Below are 19,217 nucleotides of genomic sequence, written 5' to 3' on the forward strand. Positions count from 1 at the left end.
AAGAAAAATTCCTCTGGTGGAGAGGCAGAAGGAATCGATTCCTCAGCATCGGAGTCTTCATAAGTAGAAAAAGGAGCCTCTGGATGGTCTGTATTGTCTGAATCATCAGAAGAATCATCTGAGGACACTGGCTCAGGGGGCTCTGCTCTAGGTCTCTTTTCTGGAGGAGGTTGAGAGGCCCTATCTGGACGAGGTTGGGATCCCCTTATTAAAGAGATGAGATCCTCTGCCAAAGTAAGCATTTGGGAACTGGAACTGGGCCTGAGAGAGGAGGGCTTAACAGGCACAGACTTAGAAGTTTTGGCTGCTTTAGCCCTGGCAAAGGCCTTTATGGACATGGCTGCAGGCGGCCTAGCAGCACCACGTGCAGGGGTTGAAACATCCGAAGGGATGGTGTCCGATAGTTCTTGTGAAACCACAGTAGCAGGTTGAATTTCAGAGGCCGACTCAACCAGGTTAGAAGGGGCCTCGGTAGTAGTCATGGATTCGCTGAAGTTAGAACGCTTGCTCGGTTTCGCCGAAACCAAGACACTTCGCTGTTTGCTTAACCGCTGTTTCGCGAAACCGCGGACCGCGAGTGTCGGTCCTTTTGCGTTCTTAACAACTTGTGAAGTCGGAGGATCCGACGGCATCATGTACGCAAATTCTGAGCCGAAAAACTGTTCAGCAAACTCCGACCGACGTCTAAGTGTCCGTCGGTTGAAAGAAGCACAGGCTAAACAAGCTGCTACGTCGTGGTCTGGGCCTAAACAAGGTAAGCAGTAAGAGTGGAAATCTTTGAGGTATTTGTTTCCCACAAGTTAAACAGTTATTCACTTTTTCTGACATCGGCTGAGGCAAGAAAGAGTCCCCAACGGGGTACTTAGCTTTTTAGAAGTCTTCGAAGTAGTATTCGGTAGTAGTAATCTCTGGATCTGACCGACCGGAACTTGCGAACAGCTTCTGCTTCGGGCACCACGCGGCAAGAAAGACTGAGGAAAATGGCGTCGGCTGATGCCTTTATACCCGAATAACTGCAGCTATGACGTCGGGTGAAGTGCGACACCAGCCGAGGCCAGACCCAGACTTTGGAATCCGGCCGACCTAAGGGCTACCTGACGACAGGACAACCCATTTGTAAGGACTGCAGATGCATCCTTGAAGGACATCTCTTGTTTCACGAAAGGATTCAATTTCCTTAAATCCAGAATAGGCCCAAGATACTTATTCTTTGGTATCAAAAAGAACCTAGAGTAGACCCCAGGTCCTCACTGGTCTGGTGGAGCTTCTTGGACGACGGTTTTCCAGCAGCTTCTGAATATGTAACACTGCCTGCAATGTCTGAGTGGAACGTCTGGGAGATGCTTTTAACAGAAAATTGGAAATTCTAAAACAGGAATAGTGTAACGGTCTGGATATAACTCAACACTCATGCATCTGAAGTGATAGCCTTCTGGGTGAAGAGTCAAATTATTCCCAACTACCTCCTGAGCAGGACAGTCTGTCAAAAAAAAAAAAAAGGAAGCCCTCTTTTTTTGTTAAGAGCATAAATCTAGACCCAATGAGAGAGAAAGATGTTCTGAGATTTATTTGTACCCATTAATCAGTCTATGGAACTGATGTATCTCGACTTTTTTTTTTTTGACTGCCCATGAGCACTGCTTGTGAAGTGACTTGTTCAATCACTAATAAGGTTAGAAGCGAAAAGGCAAAAATAAGACTACAAAGACTACTGAAAAATATTACAATGACAACGGTTTAGTCACAAGTTTCAAAGAACATCTCTAAAACAGATTAATGTAGCCAGCAGCCTAGACACAGTTTTCTCAATCCAAGCTCAAGCCAGCAGCAAAGATCAGAGAGACTAGGCACTGGTGAAGTTTTACTGGCCAAACAGTTTGTATGCCTAATGGCTGCAGTCTTGCTCAAGGAGGAATCAAAGCCTACTTTTACCAGACTTGCTTTCCTTTGTTAGAAGGTGGCGCTAGTTACAACTTTATGCAAATACTTGAACTGGATAGACTCGTTTACATCCATTTTTGTTAGTTGTGTTTTTTCCAGCTTCAAAACATGTGGAATTTTGACTGATGCTTTCAGATTTGCATTTTCATTTTAAGGCAGCAACTGCTATAAAGCTATGCTGTCCGATGCAAAAATGAAACTATGCAACTCTTTTGGACACCTTCACCATCCAGGTAGAGAAGGCAACTGTGCTACAACACTGATTGCTTAACTTCCACAGAGCTGATTGTCACCTGACAACTTCCTTAACACAATTTTGGAATGCTTGACATGAACTCCACCCTTTTAGGAGCATTTAATAGTATTATTCTAGTAAACACACATCAAATCACGAATGTCAAGTCACAAACTTTGTCACACCATTTTTTTAAATGTGTCGCTGGCTCCCTTTTCTAGCTGGCTTGTCCTCCTCGACTATTAAGTTTGGAGAGGATTAAATCATCTTCCAATACATGCCTTGACTGTTGCACCACAAAGCTTTCCTCTGGTCTTCGGCCACAGTCTCCAAACATCTTTGAATAGTTACTTGATATACTGAACTACCTCATCAAGACAGAGCTCCTCCTACCAAAGCCTTAGAAAATACATTTTCAAAAGTCCACTGGGTGGCAGTCACATATCAGCTAAAACAGGAGCACAATGCTTGCTACAGACGCACAGCTGTATCAATACCAATCAAAACAGTATGCAGGATGCCAGCCACACAGTTTTAAAAAAAACATGTACACTAAACTGCAAAGCTTTAATACCTATACCACAACAGAGATAAAACAGGCCACATCAAGTCCTGAAATGTATATATATTTATATCAGATTAAGAGATTACCATCTTTAAAGTTGCATTCTGACACCGAAAAAAAACTTGCAAAGAGATGCTTACCTTGATATCTCAACCACTTCCAGCAAGACAGATCTTTCTGAAATAGTCGATTGAGCTTTCAGCCAGTGTTGAAAGAGGAGTGCAAGGAAAAGGGGCTTTTCCAATGTTCGCTTTTAACCAATGTCCTCCATTCACCAATATAAAAGTACAGTTTTGTACCTACCATAAATGTAGATGTTCGAAGATCCACATTGCTGCAGTCCTAACACCAGGGTAGTCCGCTGTCCCAGTCGGCCCGAATACCAAAGTATAAGGCTGACGTCGGTCAAGGCGCATTATTCTGACGTCAGGACGTCAGGGTACAAATGCGCATGACCGACGTCATATCCTCAGTCTTTTCTTGCCCCAGATGTCAGAAGACCCTAAAAAGATAAGGCCAAAACCAAAAAACACCAAACACTCCTGTACCAAATATATGTACAATATATACAAATTTACAAAAGTACAACCCCACCCACACAACCACCCCTAAACACAGAGGGAAGGAGGGAGGTAAATTGGACTGCAGCAATGTGGATCTTCGAACATCTACATTTATGGTAGGTACAAAACTGTACTATGTTCTTCATCTCACATTGCTGCAGTCCTAACACTTGGGTAGAATCCCAAAGCAGAGGTAAGGGAGGCTGGCAAATCATAAAGAAGCAGGAGCTGTCAACATGCCCTGCAAAATAGCCGTGGCAAAACCAGCCCTAGATTTAGAGTAGAGAGGAAGGTGGTAATGCTTAGAGAAAGTATGCACTGAACTCCAAGTAGCTGCCTCCAAAATATCCTTAGTTGCCACCCCCTTAGAAATGCTGTTGAAGTGGCAGTAGCCCTAGTGGAATGAGGCCTAATCCCAGCTGGAATCTCCTTGCCATGATGGGAATAACAAAATGCAATGCAAAACCCAATCCACTTAGAAATAGTTTGTTTTGACACAGGCTTGCCCTGAGAACTCAAAGCAAAAGAAACAAACAACTGCTGAGACTGCCTAAAATCCTTAGTCCTGCTTAAATAATAACGCAACTGCCTGTGTACATCTAAAGTGTGCAAAATCTTTTCCCCTTATTTTGGGGATCTGCATAAAAGTAGGCAAATGAATAGTTTGGTTTAAAGCCACACTAGAGACCACCTTAGGCATAAAGGAAGGATTAGTACGTAATGATACCCTATCCTTATGGAAAATCAAAAAAGGCTCAACCGCCATAAGGGCCTGCAATTCAGAAACCCTTCTTGCAGAAGTAATGGCCAACAAAAAAGCAGTCTTCCATGACAAGTATTTCAATTCAGCAGTAGCCGCAGGCTCAAAAGGTTGTAGAGTAAGTTTCTCCAACACAAAATTGAGGTCCCAAGCAGGAGTAGGAGCTCTACGTGGGGTCTTATATTCTTTGCCCCTCTAAGAAATTGCTTGAACAAAGGATGAGAAAACAATGGTGGATCACAATCATAGTGAGCTGAAATTGCTGCAGCATGAATCTTAATGGAAGAGAAAGACAAACCTTTGTCCAATAACTCAGTAAGATATTGAAGAGCCACACTCAAATTAGGCTCAGAAACCTCCAAATCCTTTGCTGCACTCCAAAATAAAAATCTCTTCCATTTTTCTGCGTACACTTTCCTTGTACTAGGTCTTCTGGCTTCCATAATCACATTCAAAACTTGTTGAGGAAGTTGAGACCTGCTGTGGTTCAAAACAGAATATGCCAGGCTGTTAGATGAAGAGAGTGAAGCTTGACATTGAGTAGATAACCGTCCCTCTGAGACAATAGGTGTGGAATCAAAGGTAAAGGCCATGGAGGCTTCCTTACCAGACTCCTCAGTAATGGGTACCAGTGTTGCCGAGGCCAATCTGGAGCTATTAAAATCATCCTTGGCTTGTCTTGTCTGACCTTTAGGAGTACCTTTGGGAGGAGAGGCAGAGGTGGAAAGGCATACACATGAAGATTTTTCCAACTGAAAGAAAGAGCATCCACTTTCCAAGCTGTGTGATGAAACCTTTTCGTGCAAAACTTTGGCAGCTGGTGGTTTAGTGGAGAAGCGAACAGATCTATGTCTGGAGTTCCCCATGACACTGTCAATTTTCGAAATACATGAAGATCCAGTTTCCACTGTGGGGATCCATGATTTGCCTGCTTAACACATCTGCTAAGGAGTTCTGTGCTCCGGCAGAAAGCTTGCCAGAAGATTTAGTTGCAAGCAGAGCCCAGTCACCCACAAAATCATTGCTTGCCTGCATAAAGGATAAGAATGTGTTCCCCTTGTTTGTTGATGTACCACATGACAGTTGTGTTGTCTGTTAGAATCAACACCTGCCCTGGAAGAAGTAACTCCTTGAAAGCCATTAATGCAAACTGGACTGCTAACATCTCCTTCATGTTGATATGTAGATGCTGTAGTCTGGCAGGCCACTTGTCTTGTATCCACTTTCCATTCAGATGAGCTCCCAAGCTATGTCTGAGGCATCTGTCGTTAGAATCTGACTCGCCTCTGGCCGGGTCACAGAGAGTCCCTTGTTTAGGTGACATTCCTGAGCCCACCACAAAAATTCCTTTTGAATGCAAGGTATTATTTGAATGACAGTGTCCAAATCCTGGCAGTGCTGTGTCCATACATTTTGATATACCATTGCAGCTTCCTCATATGCAGTTTGGCATTGGGAAGCACCAGAATACAAGATGCCATGAACCCTAAGGCTTGAAGGACTGTCCTTGCAGTCAGCCCGGACTGAAGAGATAGTTGATGGAAGTAAAGGGAAAGATTCTTTTGTTTGTCCGGGGTTAAAAAGGCCATCTGTTGCTGTATTCAGTCTCACACCCAGAAAGCACATGTCTTGAGAGGGTACTAGACTGGACTTTATTTCGTTCACAGAATACCCCAGGCATCTTAGCACTGCTATCACATATTCCAAATGCTGAAAAAGGTCTTCCTTTTCTTGAGCCAGAATCAGGCAGTCGTCCAAGTAAGGATAGATTTGTATTCCTTTTAGCCTGAAGTAAGCTATCACTGGAGCCAGAACTTTTGTGAATACTCTGGGCGCAGTAGATAAGCCAAAGGGCAATGCAGAGAACTGATAATGGGAATTCCCAGCTCGAAAACGCAGATACTTCCTGTCTGATAGGCACATGAAGGTAAGCCTCCTTGAGATCTAAAGTTACCATCCAGTGATCTTTTCCCAGCAGAGGTAAAAGCTGTTGTAACGTCAACATTTTGAACTTGGGAATGTCCAGATAAGTGTTGAGGATAGATAAATCCAAAATTGGTCTCCACGTGTTCCCCTTTTTTGGTACTAGGAACAGGCGAGAATAAAATCCTAGGCCCCTTTCTGGCACAGGAACCGGCTGAATGGCCCCTATTTGGAGTAACAGAGAAATTTGCTTGTGAGCCTCTTTTCTTTGTAGAGGAGGAATGTCTGGCATGCCTTTGAAAGCAGGCAAGGTATGGAAATAAAACCTGTAACCGTGGTGAATGATATCCAATACCCATCTGTCTTGGGTAATTAAACTCCAATTTTCTTTGAAAAGTGCCAGCCTTCCTCCCAAAGGTGCTGCCAGACGAGAAGGCTCTGGCAGCTGAAAAGGCAGGTCATTGGGTCTGTTTACGAAAGGACTGACCCCTGCCCTCACCAGAAGACTGAGCAGGTGAACTCCCTGTTCTAGGCCTAAAAGAACCCTGAGTTCTGCCCCTACCACGTCTAGACCTACCCCTAGACTGGGAATCATAAGAAGGATATGTCCACCCCTTAGTAGGCCAATTTCTACTAAACTTCGGAGGCTGAACCTGCAAAAAATCTTTAACAGTCTGCATAGACTTAGCCTTGTCCTCCATTTTCTTTAAAACTGCTTCCACAGGCGAACCAAACAACACATCAGATTGTAACGGAGCATCTAAAATCCTTGTCTTAACATGCTCAGCCAAATTCTGATCCCTCAGCCAGGCGTGCCTGCGAAGAACAGAACCAGTGGCAGCCACCCTCGAAGAGGCCTGTACAGCATCAAAACCACATTGCAAAGAATGCTTACTCACCTGTTCAGAAACATGAACTAAATCCTGCAACTCTTTACACTCAATACCTTCCGCCAGAGCATCCACCTTAGACTTCAATTGTGAAACTGGCAATTCAAAGCCCTCATGGCTAAAGTGGAAGAAGTATACACCTTCTTTCCCCATCTATCCAAAGCCCTTGCCTCTTTATCAGGAGGAACAGGATTTTTAACAACAGAAGCCTTAACACCTTTAGGCCCCTGAGAAACAGTTTCTGGGTCTGCCCTAGGACTCTTAAAAAGATACTTATGAGCTTCAGGCACCCTATAATACCTATCCGGTTTAACTGGGGCAGGAGGCAAAGAATCAGGGTTCAGGGAAGCCTCTGCAAAAACATCTTCCACCACATCCAGAACAGGAGGTATAGCTAAAGGCCTATGCTGGGGTAGAAACAAAAATTCCCTAAGCCTTTTCCTGGAATCAGAGAAATCTTGACCTTCCCATTTAAAATGCTCCCTCATGGAATGAAGAGTCTCTGAAAAAGAAAAATCCTCAGGAGGAGAAGCCGAAGGAGTAGAAACATCTACATCAGAATCAGAATAAGGAGGATACTCCTGTAAGTCTTCAGCCGAAGACTCAGAAGCCTCCGAACACTGCTCAAAACTCTCAAGCTCAGGTTCCACCCTAGGCCTCTTATCAGGAGGGGGCATAGAACCTCTAATCATAGTAATCAAATCTTCTGCCATTTTAAGCATATGTTTCTTAGGCAGAGACCCTGAAGAACAAGGAGAGACACCCACTGAAGTTAAACCTGGCCTGCCTCTCAAAGAAGCCTTGGAAACAGAAGGGGAGGGCCTAACCACCTTAGGAAGGGAGGGGAGAACAGCTACCTGAGAAGCCCCTTCAGCCTGGCCTACCTCCTGAGAGAACACATCTTGTAACAGTAAAGTCTCTCCCTGAGACTCCAAAGAAACTTCTGGCAGAACCTCCGGCTCCACCGAGCCCTCTAAAGAACCGACGTCCGGGACAGACGGTTCTTCCAACCTAGGCTCTGCTGCTTTGTCCTTGTGCTTTTTTGACGAAGCGGGCGTCGGAGCATCCGACGGCATTTTATAAATACAACGCTTCCCAAAAACTAACCTGGCACAGTCTAATCTTCTCTTTATAGTGCGTTTGTTAAATCTAGCACAAGAGCGACATCCAACAACGTCGTGCTCAGGCCCTAAGCAAGGTATACACAAGGTATGGTAATCCCTATGAGGTATCTGTTTCCCACAAGAAATACAGTTATTCACTTTTTCTGACATCCGGTTAAATACTGAGGCAAGAAAAACAAAATATTCCCAACGGGTACTTAGCCAACTTTGATTCGGTCTGAAACTCCGACTTCAGAAAATTTCAGAACGCCAACCTGCACTCGCAATACTGCTTCTGCATCGGACCATGCGGCAAAAAAGACTGGGGATATGACGTCGGTCATGCGCATTTGTACCCTGACGTCCTGACGTCAGAATAATGCGCCTTGACCGACGTCAGCCTTATACTTTGGTATTCGGGCCGACTGGGACAGCGGACTACCCTGGTGTTAGGACTGCAGCAATGCGAGATGAAGAACATCTAGTATTAATATGTTTTTGTGACTGAGCTATCAATGTGCTCTACAATTTATTTGAATTTAACCACCTTGCACACTTGCAAAAATTTCATGAATTCATGTATTTTAAAAATAGCTTAATCTTAATTTTAGTACATTTCAATACAGAATATAAAAGCTATGAAATAAGAATGCAGTCACTGCCTTTCACTGCCATAGCACTAAATTTTCAAAATCCAGCAAATACACAACACAGAATACATGTTCATAGGTAGGTACTAGGCTATCTGCCCAAAGGCATTTATAAGCCTAGCCAGAATGTGTTGGCTTTCGCCGCCCCCTTAGATTAGTTCCCTGTGCCTCTGTCCAGCACAGCCACTGAAGTGATCCCCAGGGTAAACTGTTTCCCATCCACTCATCAAGGTTTCTCTTGAAGAGTGTTAGCGAGGAGCTCTGCCTAATGTAGATTGGAATCTTGTTCCAAAGCATGAGAAGTCTCTGTGACAGGAAATCTATCCCTCCAGCACATCCTATTTATTGTTGTGGTGAGGTTTAGATCCCTGGGGCGTGTGGATCAAGGGGATAAGCTTTTCTTTAGGTGGAGCATGTCGATCAGTTCTGGGTTGGACAAGGCCTTGTATGTCAGGCAGAGATCACCTCTGAGTAGGCGGTATGCAAAAGAGTATAGCTGGAGTTTCTACAGAGGAGCTGCATAGGGCATCTGTTTGAAGCTAGTGATCTTCTTGGCGAGGTACTTCGGTGGTCTTTCCAGCTACTGCAGGTGTCTTGCAAGATGCATACCAAAATGGGGCTTTGTAATCTATGATGGGTCTGATGAGCGATGAGTAGAGGAGCACAATGACCTCTTTTGATCTGGATGCGAACCCTTTTGTGATAAGGTGTGCCACGCAGAAGGATTTTCTAACCACTCTGGCAATGTGATTATCAAAGGAGAGTTTAATATCTACTTGGGTCCCCAGATCCCCTATTACGTCTTCTGTATTTAGGGGACTACCACCTCAGTGGTAGTTTGTGGGTACTCAGTGAGACCCTTTTGGAGGATGTCTATGTCAGCCTGAGAGTCAATTACAGCCCCTAGCTTGCAGTCGTCTGCAAACTTGGTCAGCCATAGTCCTCCTGTGCTTGCCTGTACCTCTGAAAAGTATATGCCGAACAGGTGGGGTCCTAGGACTGAGCTCTGGGGAATGCCACTTGTAACCAGTTTAGAGTCGGACCTAGCTCCCGCAACTCTTACCATGTGGGTTCTTGTCAGTCAGCCAGTTGGCAACCCATCTTATGACGGAGGAGTTTATGTTCAGGCTGGTGAGCTTGTCTATAATACCAGAATGGGGAATGGTGTCAAAAGACTTTGCGAGGTCTAGGTAGGCCGTGTGTACCACCTTTCCCTCGTCTATAGCCTAGGTAACTGTCTCAAAGAAGTCCACCAGATTTAGGAGGCATGATCTGCCCCTAAAGCCGAACTGGGTAGGGTCCAGTGTTTGGAGGTTCCCAATGTCTCTTAACGAGTTCCATGATGATGCGCTCGATAGCCTTGCAGACCAAGCTAGTCAGGCTTATAGAGCAACAGTTCCCGGGGTGTGTTATGGCTCCACCTTTGTGGAGCAGAACTGTTGCTGTGCACCACTCTATGGGTACGTAACCTGTGGAGAGGCAAAGTTTGAACAGTGTGTTTAGGTGAGGGGTTAGTTCATCTTTGAGTTCATGTAGGACACAGCCTGGGACACCGTCCGGTCCCATTTAGGTGAGGGGTTAGTTCGTCTTTGAGTTCATGTAGGACACAGCCTGGGACACCATCCGGTCCCATTGATGCTGTGTTTTTGGCTTTGGAGAGGGCTGTTTTACCCAGAGTGTCTGATTTCAGGAGCTCTGCATTCTTCTGGTATGGTTATGGACCCTTTTGGGGGTGAGAGGGGGGTGAAGTTTGTGCTGAACCTGTCTGCCAGGATGCTGGCAATATCGGTCGGTTCAGTGTATTTTGTACCATTCTGCACCAACTCCGAGCAGATCTGAGCATTGCCACTTAGATTTCTGTCATAGTTAAGAATGCCTTGTGGTCATCATTGGAGTCCTTGGCAATTTTTCTTTCGAAACTCGCCTTGGATGATTTTATGAGGGATCATAGTTTCTTGCTGATACTGATCAGGGATGTGTTCCCTTCTTGGCATTTTACTCTTTTCTGTAGTTTCCTCCTTCCATTGTGTAGCTTGTTTATGGCAGGAGTCCACCAGACTGGTTTCCTTTTCTTGGAGGAGTGAGTCTTGGTTTTACTTTGGATAGCACGATCCATGCATTCTTGTAGGTGCCCATAGAATGCATTAGTAAAGTATTTTGCAGCTTGGACAATGTTATCCTTAAGCATGGGGGCTTTGAAACTTTCCACCTCGGTCTTAAGTAACGTGAAGTTTGCTTTTGAAAAGTTTTTCATGGTGGTTTCCTTGTCCAAGGGTGGGGGCAGAATGTGGACATCCAAAGTGATTTGTTTACGGTCAAATCAAACCAGTGAGGGGTTGACCTCCGGTGTGGAGCACCGGTCGCCCATGTTGGTGATGACCAGGTCCAATAAGTTGTCACCTCTAGTGGGAGTGTTGACCAGTTGATCCAGGGCATCTGAGTTTATAAATTCTAGGAAATGTTGGGCAAGGGAGATAGTACTTGAGTAGCTCTCCCAATTAATGTTTGGGTAACTGAAATCACCCAATATTGGGGTGTTTGGTAGGACCTTTATATTTCCCAGTGTTTCCAGAAATGCGGAATGGCGGTCCTGGGACATGGTGGGTGATCTGTAGCAAGCTACAATTTGAAGTGCAGTTTTGCCCGTTGTTAGTTGCACGTGGATGATCTCTGAAGCATCATGCTGTGCCACCAACCTGGAGGTGTGGTTATCCTTGATGAATATGGATACGCCCTCGTGTTTTGTATTTCGGTCCGGGTTCTGTGGCCGAAATGTATGGTATGAGTTGTAGCCTGGTAGTGCTGGGGTGCTCTCTGGAGCCTTAAACCAGGTTTCTGTAGCTTCCGTAGCTACAAAACACCTCTGCAGCTGCCATTGTAATGAGATACTTTTTTCAAAATATATTCAGTATGTTACTTATGTTTTCTTTATTTATTCAGTGGTTCTGCCAGGGAAAAGCCATCCTACAAAAAAAATCTAATATTTGCCTAGACTTAATTAGAACTGAGCCTAATAGACTTATCAGTCTAAACTCAGGCCACAAAAGCAAATGCTATACTGTTATATTTACTAAGCTTAATTACCTGGCTGATCCATGAAGGGGCCTTTTCTGTCAAAGCCTGAAGTTAAATAGGGTACATGTAATGGGAGAATAATAGAAGTTATATATTTACCACAACTTGGTATCTGTGTTGTCCAATTTCATTATGCATCACGAACAGGTCTTCGGATCAGTCCTTGGATTCAAGCCGGCCATTTCTCAGACATACGAAACGAGCCTCAAACTCCTCCCTCTCTCATGATGCCTCACTCCTCCTCAAACCTTCAGATAGAGTTCAAAGCTGCCTCCTCCCTCAAGATGGTTCTCTCAGAGATAAAGACACAGACAAAAGATTTACTGGAGTGCAAACTAGGAACCCAGTGGGTTCCATAAACCTCTACATCTTTCTCAGCTGCACAAGGAAAGGGGAAGGAGGAGGAGGGTGGGAAGTGATGCATAATGAAACTTGACACAAGATACCAAGTTGTGGTAAGTACATAACTTCTAATCTGATGCTGTCCATTTCATTATGCCTCAAGAATGGGTCAGATTCCCCAGCTACACCAACACTGGGAGGACCTCAAAGAAGGATATGCCTGAGCACCACAGAGGCAAAGGATGCTCCGTTTCTGGAAATAACGTCCAACTTGTTGTGAGATACAAAAGCATGGGTAGTGGATAAAGCAGCTGCAGCACATTTTATCAACAACAGTTCTAGCAGAAAAAGGCTGAAGAGGATGACATTCATCTGATGGAGTGGGCTCTAACTTGATGAAAATAAGCTGTAGAAATACATTCCGTAACCCATTTTGCTAAAGTAATCTTAGAGAGAGAGCCTGTCTCAACCTGTTAGGCAGTTTGCACTCAGTCGGCCTGAATGCCAAAGTCTAGGGTCCTGTGTCGGTTACTGTCTCTTCTTCCATGACGTCAAGTCGTCAGGGGTATAAAACAAGCAGCCGGCACCATTTTCTTTAGTTTTTCTTGCCCCAGATGTCAGGTAGGTTGTAGAACATAGAGAAGGAAAGATAACCCTCCTGCACAACTGCAATGGCAAAGCCTGCCCTGGACTTTGAGTAGAGAGGCAAATGATAATGCTTTGTAAAGGTGTGAACAGAACTCCAAGTAGCAGCCTCTAGAATGTCTTTGGTTGGTACTCATCTGAGAAAGGCTGCTGAAGTAACTGTAGCTCTGGCAGAATGAGACCTAATGCCCTTGGGCACAGGTTTGCCATGGTGTAAGTAGCAGAAACAAATGCAGTGGCTTATCCACTTTGAAATAGTCTGCTTTGAAATAGTCTTTCCTTCTGATCCTGCAGCATACGTCACTAGTAGTTGCTCAGTTTTTCTTAGAGCTTTTGTCCTGCTCAAGTAGAATCTTATCTGTGTACGTCCAAGGAATGCAGAATTCTCTTCCCCTTGTTTTGCGGATTTGGATAAAAGGTTGGCAGATGAATAGTTTGGTTAAGAGCCACACTGGAAACCACCTTAGGCATAAATGTTGGATTTATCCTCAAACACCCTGTCTGGGTAAAATATGATAAAAGGCTCCACAGCCATGAGGACTTGTAGCTCTGAGGCTCTTCTGCTGAAGTAATAGCTAGTAGCAGAGCTGTTTTCCCATCAGCAGTAGCAGCTGGTTCAAATGGAGGCAGGGTGAGCTTTTCCAACACATAATTGAGGTCCCATATAGGTATTGGTGATCTTCTAGGAAGCCTTAAATTTTTGGCTCCTCTAAGATACTGCTTTAGTAAAGGATGAGAAAAGATTGATGGCTCTGTATTGTAATGAGCCAAAATGGCAGAGGCATAGATTTTAATTGATAAGAAAGATGGGCCTTTGTCAAGCATCTCAGTCAAGTATTGTAATATCTGAGGAATATTTGGTTCTGCTGTATCAGTTCCTTGTGCTTGATTCCAAACACAGAAACTTCCATTTATCAGCATAAGATTTTCTAGTACTAGGCCTTCTGGCTTCTAAAATGACATCCATCACAGCTTTACTGAGAGGTGTTGTTTGTATAACTACATGATCAGCCATTCTGCCAGGCTCAGTGTCTGGAGTCGATTGTGCAGGATCTGTGTGTTTTGCTGGGACAGTAGTTGAGGTCTTTGAGGTAAGGTCCAAGGTGGGTATTGAGACAAGTTCCTTAGGATTGGGTACCAGTATTGGCAGGGCCAACCAGGAGCAATTAGTATCATTTTTGGTTTCTCGTGTCTGACTTTTAGTAGGACCTTGGGAAGAAAAGGCAGAGGAGGAAAGGTGTTAACTGATAAGTTTTTCCAACTGAAGGACAGGGCGTCCACTTTCCATGCTTGTCTGTGATAAGTCCTTGTGCAGAATCTTTTCAATTGATAATTTTGAGGAGAGGCAAGCAGATCTATGTCTGGGCTCCCCCAATTCTTTATCATACTGAAGACTTGTGGATCTAGTTTCCACTCTTGAGGGTCCATAAGGTTTCTGCTTAAATCGTCTGCCAGAGTATTTTGTTTTCCCGGCAGGAATTGAGCTGGAAGATGCATTTGGCAAGTCAAAGCTGTGTCCCACAGTGCCATGGCTAATCTGCAAAGGGGGTATGAGTGCGTACCCCCCTGCTTGTTTATAGACCACATAACCGTGTTGTCAGTCTTCATCATTAGTTGTCCTGGATGAAGTAAGTCCTTGAAGGCTGCCGGGGCATTTTGAACAGCAAGCATCTCTTTTTGGTTGATATGTAGATGCTTTTATTTTGGGGTCCATATGCCCTGAAAGCATCTTCCCACCATGTGGGCCCCCAGGCATAACCTGATGAGTCTGTTAAGGTTTAGCTGGCAGAGGGTAGAGTGAAGGCCCGTCCCATGTTTTGGTGACTGGCCTTTGCCAACCATAGAAACTCCTGTTGTAGGCAGGGAATGAGAGGAATCATTGATTCCAGATTGTGACAAGTCCATAAACTTTTTAGGTACCACTGAAGTTTCCTCTTATGCAGTCTTGCATATGGAATCAGTAGGATGTAGGATGCCAAGAAGCCCAAAGCCTGCAGCGTTTGTCTTGCAGATAACTGGGCCTTTGTTGCCATCAGTTTGAAGTAAGGAGTCAGTTGCCTTTGTCTGGCGTGAGGTAAGCCATCTGGGCAATTGTATTCAAGATTGCACCCAGGAATGTTATCTTTTGAGAAGGTACCAGTTGTGATTTCTTTTCGTTTGAGTACCCTAGGCATGTTAGAAGCCTTTTCACAAACACCAGGTGTTGAAGAAGTGTCTCCTTGTTCTCTGCTTGAATGAGACAGACCAAGTAAGGATATATCTGTATACTTTGCCTGCAAAAAGCAATTAGTGGTGCCAGGCACTTTTGTAAAGACCCTGGGCACAGTAGATAAGCCAAAGGGCAGTGCAGAGAATTGGTAATGCATTAAGCCAGCCTTGAATCTGAGGTATCTTCTGCACAAGTGTCTTACTGGGACATGCAGGTATGCCTCTTTTAGGTCTAATGTCACCAGCCAAGCATTCTTGCCCAGCATGGGCAGAAGCTGCTGCAAATTCAGCATTTTGAATTTTGGAATGTCCAGGTATGTGTGATAAATCCAGTATTGGCCGCCAGGCCTGGTCCTTTCTGGGTACCAAGAACAGTCTTGAGTAAAAACCTTGTCCTTTTTCCTGTTCTGGTACTGGCTGAATGGCCCCCATATCCATGAGGGACGTAACCTGTTTCTGTGCCTCTGCCCATTGATTTTTTGGCAGACCTGGCCAACCGTTTGCCACTGGCAGAGTATGGAAATGGAATCTGTATCCCTGTGATACTATGTTTAGCACCCACTTATCCTAGGTTATTAACTGCCAATTATGAGCAAAAAGTGCTAATTTTCCCTCTAAGGGTGCTGCCAAAAGGTAAGTTCTTGGTGAAGGCAGAGGGAAGTCATTGGGACTGTTTTCTGTAGTTTTGCGCTTTATCTCCTCCAGATTTGGAGCTAGAAGTGCCCCATTGCTTTGATCTGTATGAATCTTGTGCCTGGTATCTGGAACCCTTAGGGCATCTGGATTTGTCCCTTTGAGCTCTGTCTGACACAGGAAAGGACCAATTTTTTGTAGACCAGTGTCTACTGAATCTTGGTGGCTGCACTTGTAAGAAGTCTTTAACAGTTTGCATAGACTTAGCTTTGTCTTCCATTTTCTTTAAAACCTCTTCTGCCTTAGTACCAGAGTATCATGCTGCAAAGGTGCATCCAGTAATTTAGCTTTAACATGATCAGGCAAATTTTGCTCTTTTAGCCAGGCATGCCTCCTAATCACTGATCCAGTAACTGTGGCCCTGCAGGAGGCCTGTAAGGAATCAAAACCACATTGCAAAGTATGTTTTCCAACCTGTTCAGCTGCATGCAATAATTCCTGCAATTCTTTATTTTCTGCACATTCATAAATCATCATCATTTTCTGTTTCAGCAATCCCTGCTAAAGGCCTGTGCTGAGGGAGTAGAAGGAAATCCCTGAGCCTCTTTTGATTCTGAGAAATCTTGACTCTCCCAGTGAAAATGCTCCCTCAAAGTAGGCAAGGTTTCTCCAAATTAATAATCCTAAGGAGGGGATGCAGCTCGTATAGAGTCCTCTGCATCAGAATCCTCATAGGGAGGTATAGATAATTCCTGATCAGAAGAGGAATCAGAAGAAATAGAAACCTGATCTGAAGATTCATAATCAGTGTCTTGCCTAGGCCTCTTATCAGAAGGGGGATGGGAACCCCTGATCAAGGTAATAAGGTCTGCAGCCATTTTGATAATCTGTTTTTAAGGCACAGCGGCATGTGCATATGGCTCATGCGTCAGTTTTTTAGTTTTAGAAGTTGATTTGTCTTTGGTTTTGCAGCTGTCATCAGTTTGATATAAAAATGTGAAGGCCTGAATACACCCCTCAGAAGCTGGTGCCTGCTCAGCAGCTCCGGACCCATCGAGGGGAGATACATCCGTGGGTCCAGTATGTGGGAGTATCTCGCGGCGTGTCGGACTCCACATGGGTCTCGGTAGGGGCTTGCAACTCGAAAGTAGTGAGTATATCAGGGGCTGCGAAAGCACCTTACTGAGTACCGGCAAACCGGCGACTGGCTTAGGAGAAAATTCATCTGTTTTGGACCTCGACTGTCTGTCTCTGTCCTTTTCTTTGCATTTTTTTATGTACTCCGGTAGTCGGATTGCTATCAGACAACATTTCTGGGTAGTTAAATCTGTTTCCAAAATACTTTGAGGCAAAAATATACTGACGCTCAATAGTGCGTTGGTTAAATCTAGCACAAAACCAACAGTCAGACACGTTGTGATCAGGGCCTAGGCAAGGGGACACAGTATAAATGGAAATCCTTACGAGGTATTTGCTTCCCACAAGTAATACAATTATTAACTTTTACAGACATCGGTATGGAACAAGAAAAAAGTTCCCCCAATGGGGTACTTTGCTTTAATGAAGACTTCGGTTCTGAAACTCAAACATTTCAGGAGTCGGCCAACCGGCACTTGCGAAATGCTTCTGCTTCAAGCACCACGCAAGAAAGACTAAAGAAAATGGCATTGGCTGCTTATTTTATACCTCTGATGACCTGACGTCATGGCACAAGAGACAGCAACTGACGCAGAAACCAAGACTTTGGAATTCAGGCCGACTGATGGCAACCTGCCAGAAGATTACCCCAATTGTAATAACTGCAACAGTGAAACACGAATAACATCTGCAGAGGCAAAATCAGCCCTGGATTTAGAAAACAAAGGTAGACTGTAATGCCTTGTGAAAAGTATGGACAGAAGACCAAGTAGCTAGAATGTCCTTAGTAAGCGTACCTCTCAGAAAGGCTACAGAGGTAGAAGCTGCTCTAGTAGAATGGGTCCCAATACCCGGAGGGGGAACCTTCCCATGCTGCAGGTAACAAAAGTGAATACAATCAGCAATCCATGTGGAGATGGTTTGTTTTGAAATAGCTTTACCCTGAACCCCAGGAGCAAAACTAACCAATAACAGTTCAGATTTTCGAAAGGATTTAGTCCTAAGTAAAATCTCAGCTGTCTATGCACATCAAAAGAGTGCAGAATCCTTTCCCCTTTATTTTAGGGATTGTTGAAAAATGTAGGCAGGTGAATAGACTGGTTAAGGGTTAAACTGGAAACTACCTTAGGCATAAAGGAGGGATTAGTTCTCAGAGAAACCCGATCTGAGTGAAAAATAACTGCCATTAAGGCTTTTAGCTCAGATGCCCTTCTAGCTGAAGTAATAGCTAAAAGGAAAGCAGTCTTCCAGGATAGAAACTTCAAATCTGCAGAGGCAGCTGGTTCAAAGGGAGGCAGAGTAAGTTTTTCCAGGACAAAATTAAGATCCCAAGCAGGCGTAGGAGCTTTTCTGGGAGGTCTAGGATTACTAGCTCCCCTCAGTAACTGTTTCATCAAGGGGTGAGAAAAAAATGGGTTGCTCAAAAGAACCATGAGCCGAAATTGCTGAAGCCTGAATTCTGATTTAAGAAAGTAAGTCCACCATTAAGCAATCCTGCTAGGTAGTGAAGAATGAGGGAAAAAGAAGGATGAGAAGAGTCTTTTCCTTTAGCCAGCATCCAAGAGCAAAATCTCTTCCATTTATCTGCATAGGATTTTCTTGTGCTAGGCCTCCTGGCCTCATGAAGAACTTCAACCACCTGTTGGAAAAGATTTTAAGTATTAGCCAGGCAGTTAAATGCAGAGTTTGAAGATGAGGATGAAGGAACTTTGCCCCCTCCCTGAACCAACAGGGGGAAGATGCCAAGGCTGAGCGTGGGAAAGGCTGCGAAGGAGGAGATACCAATGCTGCCTGGGCCAATCTGGTGCTATAAAGAATAGCCTTTGGTTTTTCGTCCCTTATCTTTAGCAGCACTCTGGGAAGAAGAGGCAGAGGAGGGAATGCATAAACTGAGAGATGTGTCCATGGGAAGGACAATGCGTCCACCCCCTCCAAGCTTTGTTGTGAAAAGTACAGTTTTGTACCTACCATAAATGTAGATGTCCGATAGGTATGCATCTGCAGTCATCACATATGGGGCTGTCCTGCCTCAGGCAGCCCTTCGGTCGGCTGGATTCCAAAGTCTGGGTCCGGCGTCGGCTGATGTCGCCCTCTCCCCGACGTCACAGCGCCTGGGGTATAAAAGTGTCAGCCGACACCATCTTCCTCAGTTTTTCTTGCCCCAGATGCCAGGTGCCCTCTAGGAAGGCTAAATTTGGAAAAATGCAATAAAAAATCCAAACATTTGCAAAAAAAAAAAAATATATATATATATATATATATAAAAACAAATACACCATAATAGATCCCCCCAGCTAACTAATAGGGAGGTAAGTACCCCCGGAACACCACAGAGGGGAAGGAGGGTGGGTAAACCTGACTGCAGATGCATACCTATCGGACATCTACATTTATGGTAGGTACAAAACTGTACTATGTGTCCTTCAAGGATGCATCTGCAGTCATCACATATAGGTAGAATACCATAGCCAATCTGGGGGTGGAGGTACTAGGAAAAGGATGGTGTAGCTAAGATACCCTGCAGGACAGCCATAGCAAAGCCTGCTC

At 44.5% G+C, this 19,217-nt stretch overlaps 1 protein-coding gene across 1 annotated transcript in view; it reads right to left on the minus strand.

Moving 5' to 3' along the window:
- The window catches only part of KAT6A (lysine acetyltransferase 6A), a gene marked incomplete in the record, with an annotated part of 2,696,607 nt that overhangs the window by 2,322,265 nt on the left and 355,125 nt on the right, over positions 1-19,217 (minus strand).

The sequence above is a fragment of the Protopterus annectens genome, chromosome 9.part0 (genome assembly GCF_019279795.1).
Source record: "Protopterus annectens isolate FY-2018-M chromosome 9.part0, PAN1.0, whole genome shotgun sequence".
In the NCBI taxonomy this organism is placed as follows: Eukaryota; Metazoa; Chordata; order Ceratodontiformes; family Protopteridae; genus Protopterus; species Protopterus annectens.